Here is a 19,579-nt window from a genome sequence, read left to right on the forward strand (position 1 = left end):
AACCAGGGAATGGAGGAATTTTACATAAACTTGGAGGATAAACACTGTAAAATGACTCCTCGACATCTGCCTCTGTGATTCCTCTCAACATGATTATGACTGCAAAAACTGAACCAGTTGTTCATGACATTCTGATATACAACAAGTCAAAGCCAGTAAATAATATATTAGAAACAACATATTGACTAACTGACTTAAAGAGTTCTGCTGCTAGAAATAAAGAGGGGCTGGTAAGAACAACTATGGCTGGTTTTCTGTCAAGACGAGACATATCCCACTGGGCACAATTCAATGTTAATTCCACATTGGTTCGACGTAAATTCATTAAAATTAAGTGGAAACATCGTTGATTCAACCAGTGTGTGCCCAGTGGGATGTTTCCCCGGATGGACCAACAAAGATATTTAATTTGGTAAATATCAACATTTATGCCCGATATTCATAAAAAAACACAAGATAGCAGGCGAGGCAACCTGGGGAGGGAAAAGCAAAGACCATTCAGCAGCAGAGGTTAGAGTTCGTCTGTTCAGTGAAACCAAGCAATACCATTTCAACATTATCGGTAACAACCCCTGAATGCACCATTACCTTCTATAAGGGCAGAATTAAATGTCAGAATTGATTTGGGGAGGGATGGCTGAGATATAAGCGGGCAGCTATGGCGGCCATTTTGTTCCAGCGCGGCCCTGTATTTGGTCTCCCTGGATCATTAGCAGACGAAGCAGAGAGAAGAGCTGGAAACACATGAAGGAGGTGTGGGCACCCATCACAACTGTCTCCAGTGACAGGGGATGAAATAAAAAACAGGGAAGAGAGGAAGAGTGAGAGAATCCAAAATGAAAAAGGAACTATGCACACAGAATGCCAGAGGAGTTCTTTAAATGTCCCACTGCTTTGTAAATAAGTTAGTTAGCTAAACAAATACCTGGCTTTGTTCTGAGCGGATCACTTTACTAACCAATGCTTCTTTCGGTGCCAACAAATGGAGCCGTTGCTTCAATGAGACGATTAGATTATCCCTTTGAAGGCTGCAGTTGGACAAGCAATTCTATCATTGCCTGGGAACACAAAAATAATTGGGCAACAGTGGGAAAAGTGTGATATTCACGCCTCTACTGAGACTGAACCATGCCTGGAATATCTAATGGGGCCTTTCACTCTCTCCTGCCTTGTTTGGGTTCCCATTCATCATGAAAAACTCAATTACTTATGTTCCCTAACATGCATGGTTATTAATGCTCTAATTATGCTTCTCCCTCTAATCTTTTGCCTTGCAATTTGGGTGATATACCGTATGTGTGAACAACATGGCAGGTCCCATAGAAGTGAAAGCTGAATTAGGAATTGTTGTGCTATAAAGCACCTCCTCTTGGGAGCCATCGGCGAGATAGAGAGAGCCTGTCATTGGTTGTCTATACATGGGGATTTATGTAAGCCCACTGAGCATGTGTGTGCATATGCGTTCTCCCTAAGTATGTCATGTATGCACAGGGCTGAATAATCAGTTGCTAATACAGTTACCCACTAATATTATATAGCTAACAGCTCATAGCATTCCAACATGATAACATGATTTAATCAAACCCCAAACTAGCCCCCATCACTTCCTCTGGTTCCTATTAAGTCGGCCTTGACAGCTTTAGAGGGGTGAAATAATTTGGGAGTTTTTGAAGATGCCTGTGAGAGCCTTGGGGAGCCCCTGCAGAGTGGCTGTGGAGGCCCTGTACTGCCTGCAGCCATGACTGTTCTTCAAGGCTTCTCCTCTGAGCATTTTTACAACAGCACAAATTAGGAGGAAGGAATGCCTCTGTCAGTGCAGCCCAGACAGCCAACTTGGGCAGAAACTTGGATGACAATGAAGAAACGGAGGGCGTCATAAACTGCGGAAAATAAGCTCTCACTTTCAAACGTTTACGGCAGCTCAAATATCTAATGATACCTCTCATAGCTTTTAATCTTTAATGTGAAAAATTAATCATCCCATTCATTATTTTAATAGCTGTCATTTTTCTCTCCCTAAAGTGATGATTTATAACCATTAAGCCCCGCGTCAGCTTGTGTGAGAGGGATTTATAGTAATGTTTGCACCAGGTAGCCTCCAACCATATTTCATTACTCTGACAAGCCATTAAAATGCCCTGATGATTAAACAACAGCTCTGAGGTCAGTGTGTATGGCTGTTAACTTACACTGTATACTCCAGGCTGGGGATTGAGACAGACACACAGCCTCTCTTCTCTCTCTCCCTCCAGACTGTGTGTGAATGTATGGATGTTGTGTATCTCATTCTATACAGTGGGGGGATGAGAGAGTCGCTACCACCGAGGGAGATTGGTATAAAGATACGCCAGAGATGCAAAGATATTGCTGTGTTACTGGGTGACTAGAGTCGTGGTGCTTTTTGCTAAAGAGGTTTTGCACCATGAATGAGACTAGGTAGATATTTTAAAGGAACTGTGGAAGTAAAACATTAGTTTTGTTTATTTGGTGATGGAGACGAGGTTGTGCTTTGAGTGGCATAGACCTAACTCGCCAATGTTGCTTGGGAAAAAGCAGCCCACAAAATGGATCCCCTTTGGATACAGTAGGAGGAGAGAGGAGGGGAGGAGAGAGGAGGGGAGGAGAGAGGTGGGGAGGAGAGTGAACGGCAGGCCTGGAAGAGCTACGTAGCTGGGGGAGGATTTACCTCCCCTGCATGTTCTATGATACATACACGTCTAATATCCAGGGTCCAGCGGTCACAATTGATCACAGATGCTGTGTCTGACACTGACTGACAGCGGCTGTAATTGCTATGTTTGCTTTGGGAGTAGAGCAGGGGAACAGAGCAGGGCCGAGCGGTCCAAACACACTGGGCTCCCTCCTCACTGCATTACTACAGCCCAAAACCCCAGGAGCCCCACTCTGGACATTGCATCATAGATTGGACTACACATAGCTGAGGACAAGGGAAAAGTGTCTGATACTGGACGTGTGAAGAATATACAAGGACATTGTCAAAACTTTGGTTGTGGTGTTGGATGACTCCATTTTTATACACGTTTATCTAACAAAATCTCATATTGTACATTTTTTTTAATATCAGAAGCCATTTAAAATCCTGTGTTGATATCTTTGTGTCTAGGCTGCATGGCAGTCATGGCAGTCAGAGTTCTCTCATTTAATGTTTGTGGTACCTGTTCTGTACGTCTAGCTCTCTAGATCCCTTTACAGCAGTGGTATTCAAAGTCGGGGTCGCTGGGGAACTGCAATGGAAAAATATCCAACGTTTTTTGAGAACGATAAATTCGATTTTATGGTTGTGTCATTAGATTTGGGGTGGGGTCGCGAGAAATTATTGTGAAAAAGATTTAATACCATTGGTTTGAATGCCATTGGTTTGAATGCCATCGGTTTGAATGCCATTGGTTTGAACGTCATTGGTTTGAATGTCATTGGTTTGAACGCCATTGGTTTGAACGCCATTGGTTTGAATGCTATTGGTTTGAATGCCATTGGTTTGAATACCATTGGTTTGAATGCCATTGGTTTGAACGCCATTGGTTTGAACGCCATTGGTTTGAACGTCATTGGTTTGAACGCCATTGGTTTGAACGCCATTGGTTTGAACGCCATTGGTTTGAACGCCATTGGTTTGAACGCCATTGGTTTGAATGCTATTGGTTTGAATGTCATTGGTTTGAACGTCATTGGTTTGAACGCCATTGGTTTGAACGCCATTGGTTTGAACGCCATTGGTTTGAACGCCATTGGTTTGAATGCCATTGGTTTGAATACCATTGGTTTGAATACCATTGGTTTGAATGCCATTGGTTTGAATACCATTTGTTTGAATGCCATTGGTTTGCAGGCTATAGCATAGTATACAGTGAGGGAAAAAATATTTGATCCCCTGCTGATTTTGTACGTTTGCCCACTGACAAAGAAATGATCAGTCTATCATTTTAATGGTAGGTTTATTTGAACAGTGAGAGACAGAATAACAACAAAAATCCAGAAAAAAACGCATGTCAAAAATGTTATAAATTGATTTGCATTTTAATGAGGGAAATAAGTATTTGACCCCTCTGCAAAACATGACTTAGTACTTGGTGGCAAAACCCTTGTTGGCAATCACAGAGGTCAGACCTTTCTTGTAGTTGGCCACCAGGTTTGCACACATCTCAGGAAGGATTTTGTCCCACTCCTCTTTGCAGATCTTCTCCAAGTCATTAAGGTTTCAAGGCTGACGTTTGGCAACTCGAACCTTCAGCTCCCTCCACAGATTTTCTATGGGATTAAGGTCTGGAGACTGGCTAGGCCACTCCAGGACCTTAATGTGCTTCTTCTTGAGCCACTCCTTTGTTGCCTTGGCTGTGTGTTTTGGGTCATTGTCATGCTGGAATACCCATCCACAACCCATTTTCAATGCCCTGGCTGAGGGAAGGAGGTTCTCACCCAAGATTTGACGGTACATGGCCCCGTCCATCGTCCCTTTGATGCGGTGAAGTTGTCCTCTCCCCTTAGCAGAAAAACACCCCCAAAGCATAATGTTTCCACCTCCATGTTTGACGGTGGGGATGGTGTTCTTGGGGTCATAGGCAGCATTCCTCCTCCTCCAAACACGGCGAGTTGAGTTGATGCCAAAGAGCTCCATTTTGGTCTCATCTGACCACAACACTTTCACCCAGTTGTCCTCTGAATCATTCAGATGTTCATTGGCAAACTTCAGACGGGCATGTATATGTGCTTTCTTGAGCAGGGGGACCTTGCGGGCGCTGCAGGATTTCAGTCCTTCACGGCGTAGTGTGTTACCAATTGTTTTCTTGGTGACTATGGTCCCAGCTGCCTTGAGATCATTGACAAGATCCTCCCGTGTAGTTCTGGGCTGATTCCTCACCCTTCTCATGATCATTGCAACTCCACGAGGTGAGACCTTGCATGGAGCCCCAGGCCGAGGGAGATTGACAGTTATTTTGTGTTTCTTCCATTTGCGAATAATCGCACCAACTGTTGCCACCTTCTCACCAAGCTGCTTGGCAATGGTCTTGTAGCCCATTCCAGCCTTGTGTAGGTCTACAATCTTGTCCCTGACATCCTTGGAGAGCTCTTTGGTCTTGGCCATGGTGGAGAGTTTGGAATCTGATTGATTGATTGCTTCTGTGTACAGGTGTCTTTTATACAGGTAACAAACTGAGATTAGGAGCACTCCCTTTAAGAGTGTACTCCTAATCTCAGCTCGTTACCTGTATAAAAGACACCTGGGAGCCAGAAATCTTTCTGATTGAGAGGGGGTCAAATACTTATTTCCCTCATTAAAATGCAAATCAATTTATAACATTTTTGACATGCGTTTTTCTGGATTTTTTTGTTGTTATTCTGTCTCTCACTGTTCAAATAAACCTACCATTAAAATGATAGACTGATCATTTCTTTGTCAGTGGGCAAACGTACAAAATCAGCAGGGGATCAAATACTTTTTTCCCTCACTGTACATGTAGAAGAGAATATATCAGCTCCTCTCAAATGAGTTAGAGAAAAATACTGTTGTTTTGTCCCTGATGAAAAGCAGAGAAATGCATCTCATTTGCAATGGTTAACGCAAATATAGGCATACGAATGTTACCACTACAGTGGTAACAATGAAAAATCTACTTACACATGTAGCGTGATGCCATTCCCCATAACACTTTTGTCGACGTGAAACAGGATGTTTAGCACCCAGCTGTAGTGTGAAGCTGTGGATGCATGGGGAAATGGTACTTGTAACTCAGAGTATTTTCTTTTGCAACTTTGCAAGTTTTTTTATCTATCGGCAAGGCACATGAAATCCCAACTGGTCAGACTCTAGGCTTCTGATGCTTGGCTTTAGTCATGAATCAAACCACTGCTGAAATGAAAGCAGTTTAGAAGGCTGCCAAGATTCTACTCAAACAAGTTAGTGATTAAAAATACATGTCAAAAGAATCTTTGTGTGACAACAAGTTCTCCCAAATTCTTGTTGAACTTCTAATGTTCCCGGCAATGACTTCAAAAGGGGAAATTAAATATTAAATCTATTATCTAAGACTCTCTTAATGTTATCTAAGGTTAAGTTATATATATATATAATGCCGACCTTCACAACTATTTTACGTAATAATTTTGGAGGAGGAACATGAGGAGGAACATGATCAAGGGGGAACTGATCCGGTATGTAGACCCACAACCTATGTGGCATACTCCATTCATTTTATACTCCTTTTTGGACCACATTATGTATAGAATGTTCTGCATATGTAATCGGTAACACCCTGTATTTCATCTCGGTCTAGTTTGATTTCTTGCTACTGGCTGTCTCTATCTGGCATGATATTCACAGACTAGGCTTGATGTACCAACATCATAATGATTACTTTCACCTTGTAGCTGGAGTTTTGCTGTTCTGAATGTGAAATATCATTGCAGCCACTGCACCCGATACCATAACCTCAATCACTACTGTTTACCCAACTGTAAAATGGTAAATAACTAAGCATTTGAGCGAGGTTAGTGTAGCCGGAAAGCGAGTTGAAAGCCCGGGCTCTGATAAATTTGTCGGAAAAATGCTCCTGGAGTATTTGTTGTCGACTGTGCATCAGTGAGGAGCTGGCCTGGGATTTGAGTCTTGCTGAAGCCAAGCAAAGCATGCCAGATCACTAATTGCACAATTTAAAACCAAAGTCCCTGGCAGCTTGTCGTTTGCAACAGAGGGAAGAGCCATTGCTTAATCAGTGAGCTCAACACAGATCTACCCAGCTCTCTGTTGAGATACTAGAGATGTATGATGGAGAGTCCCTCCAAGCTCTGAGTCAATACCAAGAGCTAAGACAATATATATATACAGTAACTGGTGTCAACTCCGTAATGACAGCCTAGAATGTACTTCAAGGTGGTTATGGCTGTAGGATGACTGAGATGATGCACATGAATCGATAGCAGCTAATCTGGTTGGCATCAGGTGATTGGCTGAGTGTTCATTAAGGGTTGTTATGGAAACTGGTAATCGCCTGAAGGAAGAAGGTAAGGATTTTCATAACCCTCTAAATACTGCATATGGTTTCTGAGCTCATAGGAGTCATAATCCGATCAGAATAACGATGTAGTTATTTTTCCTAACGGACATAGACATTGATCATTTCTGATGTGGTGAGACGTAAAACTCTGTCTAGTACTGGTGGTTTCCAGCTAGGCCAAAATAAAAGATGTCTTGCACTATACCAATTCTTTTTTGGATTCATTTGATCCATAAAACAATGTTTGGGGATAATAGTTGAAATATGCTTCTTTGCCGCTTTCTTCAACAGGGCCCCTGGAGTTAAATTAACTCCAGTAAGCCAAGCACATATACGTCTCCGTAAGAATGCTTAGAAGTCTGTAAATCTAAGTGCTAAAACGCATTACTGTGGTACACTGTTCCTGCAACTTCACTGTTGAGACAAACTGTTAACACTTGTAGCAACACTGGCTAGTGGAGTTGAAAGTGTTCTGGCGGTGAGGACATTAGCTAGCTGTGAAAGAGAGAGTGACAGGCCAGCCAAGGCACACAACATCTCTCCATGAGAACAGTTTAACTAGCACTAGTAGGGCTGCTTCACTGGCCCTACAGAGGCAGACATTCTGCCATTCTGTTGTTCAGATGGACTTCTGCTCTGCTCTGAGCTGGGCCTAACGACATAACACACTTCATCAGCGACAGAGCAGGAAAAACACTGTCCCTCATGCATCATACACATGCGCGCACGCCCTCACACAAGCACACACACACGCACAGACTCACGCACAGAAAGACTGCCCCGCAGTCAATTCCTCAGTGAAGCAACATCCGTCTCATTTTCACTCTGCTCGCTCTCTCTCTCTCTGTCTCTCTCTCTGTTTCTCTCTCTCTCTCTCTGTCTCTCTCTGTCTCTCTCTGTCTCTGTCTCTCTCTGTCTCTCTCTCTCTCAACAAGAAAGATGCAGCACTGAGGGCCTTGAATTAAAAAGCCAATATGTAAAACCATAGAGGGATGCCATTTTGAAAAAGTGTTTCATCAATGGAAATCATATTAACATGATAAAGGGCAGATTGGGAGGCGAGGGGCATTGATTCAGATGACGCTCCTCCAGTCCACGCCGCCATGTCCACTTCAGACATGTTAATGAATCACAACACAACGGAGGGTGGGAGAGATAGAGAGAGAGAGAGATGGAGGGAAGGAGACAGAGAGAGAGAAAGAGAGAGAAGGGTGGAGTCAAAGAAGCAGAAGAAGAGAGGGGAGGTGGAGAGGAATGTAGCAGCACTTAGGTAGCGGGCATTTCTGGACACTGGGTTTGATGTTAGGCAGTCAGGGCAGAGGGCTGCTGACATGGCCGTTCTGAGCATCCAAGCCAGCATCCAAGGGTTCACACACACACACACACACACACACACACACACACACACACACACACACACACACACACACACACACACACACACACACACACACACACACACACACACACACACACACACACACACACACACACACACACACACACACACACACACACACACACACACACACACACACAGCATAGGCTGTGACATGAAAGTGACAAGTCCATCGCTGCCAGGCCAAACAGGTGATTTACTTATCAGAGAACACATGGTAGACAGAGAGAGAGAGGCCACAACACAGAGACAGCTGGGTCATTATCAACTCACCTTCAATTAACTGTCCTTGGCACACAGCACTCCAACCAGCCATGAGACATTCATACCAAATAAACCCATTCAAAATGACTCCTCACTAAGGATCAGGTGGATTCTTTGAGGAGCCCAAATAAAACTTTGTCAACATAAAACACATTCTTCATCAAAGGATGGACTCAAACGGATGATGTTCAATTGCTTGCCATGCTACAGAGAGGAGGGACTGGAAGAAGAAGAAGAAGAAGATATCTCGAAAAGGAGTGCGATGGCACAGCACCTTTGTTAAATATGAATAATTAAGTGGGATAATGAAAGTGTTTCATCTTCATTAGGATCAGAAAATAGGACTATGATACATAATTGAGAGTAGTTTCACTTTAATAGAATGAACAGAAGTCATTTGGTATTGGAATGTGCAGGGGTGATTTAGCCAAAAGAAAGTGTATTATTAGGTTTAATAGAATACCTACACATGATCAATGCCATGAGTAGAGCTGGTAGTTTGTCTCGGCTTCTCCAGATGATTTGCGTAATAGAATAATGGCCTGATGAATTCACATTGCTCCGGCATTGATTACAGAGAGCGCCACACATTTTTCATGCCGAGTGCAGCTACACAGACCATTCATTATGCTTCTAATACATTTGACATAACAGCTGTATGACGCATTATACAGGATGCAGACTGACTGTGTCTTTGTTGAAACATGCTCTACCAAATCAGGATTAGGGCAGCAGGTACCCTAGTGGTTAGAGTGTTGGGCTAATAACCGAAAAGTCATCGGTTTGAATACCCGAGCTGACAAAGTGAAAAATCTGTTGATGTACCCTTGAGCAAGGCACTTAACCCTAATTGCTCCAGGGGTAACGTACAGCTATGGCTTACCCTGTAAAATAACACATTTCACTGAACCAATCTGATGTATGTGACATACAGTACCGGACTAAAGTTTGGACATATGTGAGAACTCCTTTAAGACTGTTGGAAAAGCATTCCTGGTGAAGCTGGTTGAGAGAATGCCAAGAGTGTGCCAAGCTATGATCAAGGCAAAGAGTTGCTACTTCAAATATACAATATATTTTGATTTGTTTAACACTTTTTTGTTTACTACATGGTTCCATATGTGTTATTATATACAGTTGAAGTCGGAAGTTTACATACACCTTAGCCAAATACATTTAAACTCCGTTTTTCACAATTCCTGACTTTTAATCCTAGTAAAAATTCCCTGTCTTAGTTAGGATCACCACTTAATTTTAGCCTGTTGTGGTATAGGGGGCAGTATTTTCACGGCCGGATAAAAAACGTACCCGATTTAATCTGGTTACTACTCCTGCCCAGAAACTAGAATATGCATATAATTAGTAGATTTGGATAGAAAACACTCTAAAGTTTCTAAAACTGTTTGAATGGTGTCTGTGAGTATAACAGAACTCATACGGCAGGCCAAAACCTGAGAAGATTCCATGCAGGAAGTGCCCTGTCTGACAATTTGTTGTCCTTCTGTTGCATCTCTATCAACATTACAGCATCTGTGCTGTAACGTGACACTTTCTAAGGCTTCCATTGGCTCTCTAAAGCCGCCAGAAAGTGGAATGGGGTGTCTGCTGTCTTTGGGCAAAGTTCAGCAGCAGAGTTTGTAAGTGGTCAGCCTGGGGACAGTGAGACTGGAGATGCGTGTTCATGAGACTTCTCCATTTATTTATTTCAGTCTTTGAATGAATACAACGTTGCCTGGTTGGAATATTATCGCTATTTTACGAGAAAAGTAGCATAAAAATTGATTTTAAACAGCGTTTGACATGCTTCTAAGTACGGTAATGGAATATTTTGAATTTTTTTGTCATGAAATGCGCTCGCGCGTTACCCTTCGGATAGTGACCTGAACGCACGAACAAAACGGCGGTATTTGGATATAACTATGGATTATTTGGAACCAAAACAACATTTGTTGTTGAAATAGAAGTCCTGGGAGTGCATTCTGACGAAGAACAGCAAAGGTAATCCAATTTTTCTAATAGTAATTCTGAGTTTAGGTTGTCCCAAACTTGGTGGGTGTCAAATTAGCTAGCCGTGATGGCCGAGCTATGTACTCAGAATATTGCAAAATATGCTTTCGCCGAAAAGCTATTTTAAAATCGGACATAGCGATTACATAAAGGAGTTCTGTATCTATAATTCTTAAAATAATTGTTATGTATTTTGTCAACGTTTATTGTGAGTAATTTAGTAAATTCACCGGAAGTGTTCGGTGGGTATGCTAGTTCTGAACATCACATGCTAATGTAAAAAGCTGTTTTTTTTATATAAATATGAACTTGATTGAACAAAACATGCATGTATTGTATAACATAATGTCCTAGGAGTGTCATCTGATGAAGATCATCAAAGGTTAGTGCTGCATTTAGCTGTGTTTTGGGTATTTGTGATGCATGCTAGTTGCTTGGAAATGGTTGTGTGGTTTTTTGGGTCTATGTACTCTTCTAACATAATCTAATGTTTTGTTTTCGCTGTAAAGCCTTTTGGAAATCGGACAACGTGGTTCGATTCAGGGGAAGTGTATCTATAAAATGGTGTAAAATAGTCCTATGTTTGAGAACTTTGATTTATGACATTTTGTGGTTTTAAATTTGGCGCTCTGATTTGTCACTGGCTGTTGAATAGTGTGGGACGATTTCGTCCCACCTCCCCTAGAGAGGTTAAGAATGTGAAATGTCAGAATAACAGTAGACAGTATGATTTATTTCAGCTTTTATTTCTTTCATCACTTTTATTTTCCTCACCAACTTTAAACATCAGCTATCTGAGCAGCTAACCGATCGCTGCAGCTGTACATAGCCCATCTGTACATTGCCCACCCTATCTACCTACCTCATCCCCTTACTGTTTTTATTTGATTTACTTTTCTGCTCTTTTTGCACACCAGTATCTCCACATGCACATCTTCATTTATCACTCCAGTGTTAATCTGCTAAATTGTAATTATTTGCTCCTATGGCCTATTTATTGCCTACCTCCTCGTGCCTTTTGCACACACTATATATAGACTTTATTTTTTCTACTGTATCATTGACTTGTTTATTGTGTTATTGGCTTGTTTGTTTACTCCATGTGTAACTCTGTCTTGATGTCTGTGTCACACTGCTTTGCTTTATCTTGGCCAGGTCGCCGTTCGAAAATGAGAACTTGTTCTCAACTTGCCTACCTGGTTAAATAAACATTATAATTAAAATCGCATTCCCAGTGGGACAGAAGTTTACATACACTCAATTAGCATTTGGTGGCATTGCCTTTAAATTGTTTAACTTGGGTCAAATGTTTTGGGTGGCCTTCCACAAGCTTCCCACAATAAGTTGGGTGAATTTTGGCCCATTCCTTCTGACAGAGTCAGGTTTGTAGGCCTCCTTGCTCTCACATGCTTTTTCAGTTCTGCCCACAAATGCTGTATAGGGTTGAGGTCAGGGCTTTGTGATGGCCACTCCAATACCTTGACTTTGTTGCCCTTAAGCCATTTTGTCACAACTTTGGAAGTATGCTTGGGGTCATTTTCCATTTGGAAGACACATTTGCGACCAAGCTTTAACTTCCTGACTGATGTCTTGAGATGTTGCTTCAATATATCCACATAATTGTTGTTCTCATGATGCCATCTATTTTGTGAAGTGCACTACTCCCTCCTGCAGCAAAGCACCCCCACAACATGATGCTGCCACCCCCGTTCTTCACGGTTGGGATGGTGTTCTTCGGCTTGCAAGCCTCCACCTTTTCCTCCAAACATAACGATGGTCATTATGACCAAACAGTTCTATTTTTGTTTCATCAGGTCTGAGGACTTGGCTCTTTTTCTGAGGTCTTGGCTGATTTCTTTTGATTTTCCCATGATGTCAAGCAAGGAGGCACTGAGTTTGAAAGTAGGCCTGGAAATACATTCACAGGTACACCTCCTATTGACTCAAATGATGTCAATTAGCCTATCAGAAACTTGTAAAGCCATGACATCATTTTCTGGAATTTTCCAAGCTGTTTAAAGGCACAGTCAACTTAGTGTATGTAAACCTCTGACCCACTAGAATTGTGATACAGTGAATTATAAGTGAAATAATCTGTCTGTGAACAATTTTTGGAAACATTACTTGTGTCATGCACAAAGTGGATGTCCTAACCGACTTGCCAAAACTATAGTTTGTGAACAAGAAATTTGTGGAGTGGTTGAAAAATGAGTTTTAATGACTCCAACCTAAGGTTATGTAAACTTCTGACTTCAACTGTATATATTTGTTTTATGTAATGGTCTGGCCCAGTGAGACTAAGGATTATGCTAAATGATACTACAGTAAGTGCAGCAGTGGTGCACAGAGGAACATCTAGCATACAGCTGCTGTGCTGCTATAGCATGGACGGATACTCAGAACCTTCTAGGAAAACATTCAAGAATTTAACTCCAGTAGCAACGTGACCCCCTGGGTGTGCTGTACACAAACAGCACAGCCATTTTATAAACATGAACCCATGACAGCGTCCTGCCAGTCAGTCCATATTCAGGGGATAGCTGTCTAGCAGAAAGAGAAGGGTCTTTATCACTTCAAAGGCGACTGCCCCTCCGGCATCTCTGGGTTGCCATGACTGGTGCTCCGCTCCCTCGCTCCCTCGCTCGCCCCTCTTTTGCTGCATTTGTCCAATCTTGGAAAGCCCAGAGTCAGGAAACACAAGGTCTTTTCAAAGTTAGTCAACAGGCCTTTGATGGCCAGCCAACGGAGTCAGCAACCCTGCGACAAGGTGCTGGGCCATTATCATTCAATAGACAGGCGGAATTTTGCATATTTAACCGGAAATTTCACTTTGCTTTTTTGACACAGGGCATTATGCAGGGTCTCTGTACAATAAACCTATCAGCACCTTGCCAATTTGTTGTTTGGGGTTTTTCATTTTGGTGGAAAAATGCATTTTTGTTTGTGCTATGCACAGTACATTCAAAACATGCAGGGAAATAAAATGGTTTGTCTGTTTGTTGACAAGTAAATTGGACAAACGGTTTAAGTTAAATGTTTTCTTTCTTTTCTCATATTTTGCTATGAACCTCATAAAGAAAGAACATAAAACTGTCCCATTCCATTATCTTCTATAATAGTGGAACCAATATAGGTAAAACATTGAATTCAGACAAAGGCATATTACTAGCTTGGTCAGTGTCAAGAGCAGCAGCAGGTCTAGAAAGATCCATGGTGACATTCTGATAGGGACACCTCACCACGCAACCACAGTGTCTCTATGTCCATTCTGATAGGGACACCTCACCTCACCACCACAGTGTCTCTATGTCCATTCTGATAGGGACACCTCACCTCACCACCACAGTGTCTCTATGTCCATTCTGATAGGGACACCTCACCTCACCACCACAGTGTCTCCATGTCCATTCTGATAGGGACACCTCACCTCGCCACCACAGTGTCTCTATGTCCATTCTGATAGGGACACCTCACCTCGCCACCACAGTGTCTCCATGTCCATTCTGATAGGGACACCTCACCTCGCCACCACAGTGTCTCTATGTCCATTCTGATAGGGACACCTCACCTCGCCACCACAGTGTCTCCATGACCATTCTGATAGGGACACCTCACCTCACCACCACAGTGTCTCCATGTCCATTCTGATAGGGACACCTCACCTCACCACCAGTGTCTCCATGTCCATTCTGATAGGGACATCTCACCACCACAGTGTCTCCATGTCCATACACAGTTCCAATAGTCCACATTAAGTTACAAATTGCACTTCATACTTGTATTAACAGTATATTTTGAATGTACTGAATGTACAGCACACTCTCCTATTGCTCTGATGGCTGACTAGTGCTGGAGCTGCTGCTGTTGGGACTGTGGTGGTTGGAGACTGTTCCTGTTCAGAAGATTCCACAGTGGAGCGGCCACCCCTAATGAGTGACAGGCGTTCCCCCTTCTCTCCCCTCTCTGTGGGCTGGCACCCCTCCGTCCCCTACCTCCCTCTACTCCCTTGGCACGGGCAGCCCATGCAGCGCCCCCAGGAGCCCCCACCGGGCAGCTCCAGAGGACCAGAGTCCCATGGCGAGCTGCTAATGATCCATATGATGGCCGGGGCCAGACATTGTTTAGGCTACATTACCTAGAGAGGGCCAAACAACCATTTGCAATGTCACTTGATAATGGCCCAAAAAACAAATCTCGCAGACCTTCATATGGGTAATTAATTTGTCTGTGCGTCGGGGCACTTCGACTCTCCCCGCGTCTCTCTTTCTGCCATCCCTATACTCTCCAAAAGATTTCCAATTGCTGGCAGACAATGGTTTCAGAAAGCAGTAAAAGGCCATTGATCTATTTGCAAATACCCGTCCCCATGCTGCGAAATGCATCGTGCTGTGTTGCGTTAAGCAATTCCACATTTTAATGGGCAGACTATTGATGGCTGATGCCAAAAGACTATAGTATTGACGCACTCAAACATATCCACAATGAGGTCCAAGGGGGATAGCACCAGCTCAGCACAATAAACAAAGAAAGGGGCATCAAACTGAAAAAGAAGAGTTGCATAATGTTGCAGAGCTCTCATAAAAAGTAACTGTAATGTGTGCCTGGTGATTGACTTTCAGAATCGATGGTAGATCCTAAAGTACGCAGCAGAGCTGTTGCCAATAAACACGTTGAATCCATACCGGTTGGGCCAGACTACATAGTAATTGCCAATTTGGAACATGTGCATTATTATACGTAATTAGGTGTTGATTAAAATTGGAACATTGCTTGCAACAGCTCCAATGAGAGTGATAATAGCTGACTTATGTCCCGACAACATCCGGAGCACAGCCAGATCAACACAAGACTTCTGCTCATTTCTGCAGTTCCTCTGCACCTTATACTGTGCACGTAAAAAAGGAATGATCTCTGGATGAGATAGAGACAAGAAGAAAGACAAGACAAATGTTTGTGCTTACATCAAATGTCCTCAGACGAAAGACAACCCAACCACACCAATAAAGCGATCAATGCTAACTTAATCTCTCCCACCACAATGGCACCCGCTTGCTGTTTCTCAGAACCAAAATGAAAGAGGAAAGTTACCCTGAAGGACTTAAATAAATAAACGTAAATTCAGTCGTATTTTCTTGCCACTACGGCAGACTTCACAGACACGCTCCAAACATCTATGCAACAGTTCGTATGCTATGTATTCAACAACGCTGAACAGAAACAGACAAGGTCCTACACTGAGAGGAAGACCTAACACAGTCGTTTAAATAGAGAGAGTGTGTGTGTGAGTGTGTGTATGACTCATCTGTGCCAGGGTCAGTGTGAATGCCCACTGGTTGTGCCAGGGCAGGCTGGGAGTGGAGCGAAGCAGAGCCGGCCCAGTCAAAGGTGCTTTGGGGGATAAGCTGGGTGCCCTGTCTCAAATGGGGACACTTCACTGGGTAAAGCCTGCCTTACAAAGAATGCTTTTCTCCACTGTGAATCTTCATACCTCCATCCAAGCAGAACTAAGGGTGCTGCTCACCAAGAGCAGCAGCAGGGACAAACTCACACACATGCCCTCTCGAACACATCCAAACCACACACACATGCGCGTGCACACACACACACGCAGTCGGGCACATGTATACACAGTCACGCACATATGCGTGCAGTCGGATACACACACACACACACACAGACACACACACACACACAGATAGACAGGCACAAGACTGCTCCCTCCTGGCCACAGCCTGTGGCTGCACAGCATTGCGTGCTCCTCACAAAGAGACAGAGTGAGGCTGTAAATCATCCGTCTGCAGTTGTAATTTCACTAATGCTCACTCAAATGTCAATGTCTTGAATGACCAGGGATTCTTAATCCCTCATACAAATGTACAGCCCAAAGGCTGTGGGATAGGTAGAGTGTGAGGCCTCTACTGAGGGCTGCATGAGGGAACACATTACACACGTCTGGTGTCTGGGCTTTACGGCAGGCTTCTAAAGGACACAGCTGATATTTCAGACAATGGTCAGAGTCAAAGTCCAACAGTGATGACTGGGTCCTTTGTGTTGTCCTTGGGAGAAATACATAGCTGTGAACACTTCCACATAATGTGTTGATACTGTACACAACCTAACATTTTTTAAGTGACTAGAGAATGACTGTCTATCATCCCACCTCCACATGAAGTCACTGTACATCATTAGGTCAAGTATAGGGAGTCAGTAGTAAGTTATAAACTTGTAGACTGACACACAAAGTACACACACACACACACACACACACACACACACACACACACACACACACACACACACACACACACACACACACACACACACACACACACACACACACACACACACACACACACACACACGCACACCACTCTTCCCCTCCAGCATTATCCCCTCATCAGAAGTGATAGCTCCTGCAGTTTCGGCAACAATTTACTGCATGTCATAATCAAATCCCTTTAAAATGGGAACAATTCAGCTATTGCCCGGCGTAATCAAATTAGCCCAAGTCTTTTTGGATTTTCAATTATCTCCAGTCGGAAGAGCACTTTATCCAGAGCGCTGGCTCTGCTCTGCACGGTGACGGGGGCTGACAGCAGCATCCTCACAATTACAGGGAGTCCAGACTAATGTGATGACAAGCTTGCCTGCCTCCGTTACTTAACCTTTCATTTGTGCCGGGGCTCCCTGGCGACCCCACCACCGCCATCATCAGACAGAGCCCCACGCCAGGCCCACAGAGCTGGCCAGCCCAAAGCCTACCTCTCCGCTAGGCTAGCCCTGCTCCTCGAGGCTCGCCCACTGTGTTGGGTTTACTGCACCACTGCAACAACAGGAGAGTCCAGAGAAAGAAGGCATCATCCTGATCCTTTGGGGTAAAAAGTACTCATAGTCCTACTTCTAAAACTTCACTACTGAGAATTGATGAGCTTCACTAGTGTTGAACGCCTCTCAGGATCAGAAGTGACATTTAGATATTTTAAGGAAAGACAGAGGAATATCTACAATGGCATGACTAATACTAGCTACCTACTAAGTAGCTTGAATCAATGCTGACCTCTTCCTGGTGTGAATTATTATAGTTTCTTTCAACACTAAGTGTAAAGTTTAATTCAACACTAATTCAACCCAGGGACTACAGATTAAAATGAGCTATCTAGCTAAATCTGGTGTAATGGCATGTTGTACATGATCCCTGACAAATAAAACAATTAAAAAATAAGTGTTTTCACTTAACACCTTATTAATAATATTGTTTTTAAATGTGTAACATTGATAATAATCTCAATGTGATTGAATGAGTGATTTGCATTCAAATCATACTTCCTTGTTTGAACGGTACTCTGTGTGTTGAAGAGCAGATGTTCTGGGGTAGCTGGGAAAAACTTGAGAGCCAAATAAATGAATAAATACATGTTTTATCTATCAGCCAAAAGAGGGAACTAAATGAATGTAAGGACGAGGAGTATGACAGAACCAGAACATTGTCCTGTTTCAAACAAGTGGAGAGAGAAGTGAGAATTAGCCGGTAATTCATTTGTCAGTCTGTATCTCAAAGCCACGTGTGCTCTTCTTAAGATTAAGAGGCTTTTTAAATAAACAGGGAAAGAGGGATTCTGCCTATTTCCTCCTGAAACAATTAGGTGGGTGTTTATTCAGTGGAAAGCTAAGGACGTGTTGCTGATGCAGGCGTTGGTTGGGGAAGTCACTCACTGCATTGTTTACTGTTAATCTCCTCAGATGATTGAGGTTAGCTACGACCACTAGCGGTTCTGGGGGGGGGGGGGGGGGGGGAGTATGAAATAATTTTGACTATCGTTCTTTTATTACATCCGTTATTAGACAGTGGCAACGATGATGATCATCAACATGGTCTTTTGCCTGCTAATGCAGTGAAGAAAACGATATGACAACAATAACGACTAATGTAACTGGCCCCTCTAACAGTACAACTGGCCCCAGCTTGGCCCCCCCAGTTGAAATGGTCTAGGACCGCCACTGGCTACGACCACCCCCCCCACCCCCCAAAACCCAACCAATCTTCATACCTCCATCCAAGCAGAACTAAGGGTGCTGCTAACCAAGTTGCAAAGGGACAAACTCACACACATGCACTCCTGTATAATTCTGTACGTAAATCCGAGGCACACATTTAGTATGATATGTTACGTTTCGTGGATCTCGATCACTCATTTCGTATGATATGTTCTGAATTACAATTCATATTATATGTTACAAATTTGCAAAATGTATAATGTTACATTTTGGGGTTAGGGTTCGGAGTTAGGGTTAAGGTTAGGAGTTAGGTTAAAGGGTTAGGGGAAGGGTTAGCTAAAAGGGTTAAGGTAAGGGTTACTTAATTATTTCCCTTAAGTAACCATCTGTCTTATGTAACCATACCAAACGTAACATATCATACTCATTTGAGTATACCGGATTTACATTTACTATGTTACATCAGGTCAATGAGACCAGGCTGCCCATACATGTGGAAGAGTAATCTAACATGGGAATTAAAATACAATAGATTAGTCCAGTTCTACTGAAACACTGGATACACCTGTAGGAGCAACGTGCGTTGTGTTGATGTAAAAAAAATATCTATATTATATGTTATGAGGAAGAGAAATGAGCGAAGTTGGAATACAAAAAGCACATAGATTATTTTCTTAGATACACATGTATAGGCTACACACAGTCAACACTACTACATTCCTAAGAGCAAAATAGCTCATTTTATTAAGTTCAGTTGAAATAACACAATTACATTCAACATCATCTTTCTATGTAGATTTGAGGCTAATAATATAATATAAAAAACAGTATCTATATCCCTTATTCTCACAGACACAGTGCATGGGTGTTCTTCTTTTTCAGATTGATCACGGTAGACACA

At 42.9% G+C, this 19,579-nt stretch overlaps 1 protein-coding gene across 5 annotated transcripts in view; it reads right to left on the bottom strand.

Moving 5' to 3' along the window:
* The window catches only part of LOC123741697 (RNA binding protein fox-1 homolog 3), a 385,849-nt gene that overhangs the window by 199,934 nt on the left and 166,336 nt on the right, over positions 1-19,579 (bottom strand). The gene's annotated exons all lie outside the window — the stretch shown is intronic.

Source organism: Salmo salar, chromosome 03 (genome assembly GCF_965601325.2).
Source record: "Salmo salar chromosome 03, fSalSal1, whole genome shotgun sequence".
NCBI lineage: Eukaryota > Metazoa > Chordata > Actinopteri > Salmoniformes > Salmonidae > Salmo > Salmo salar.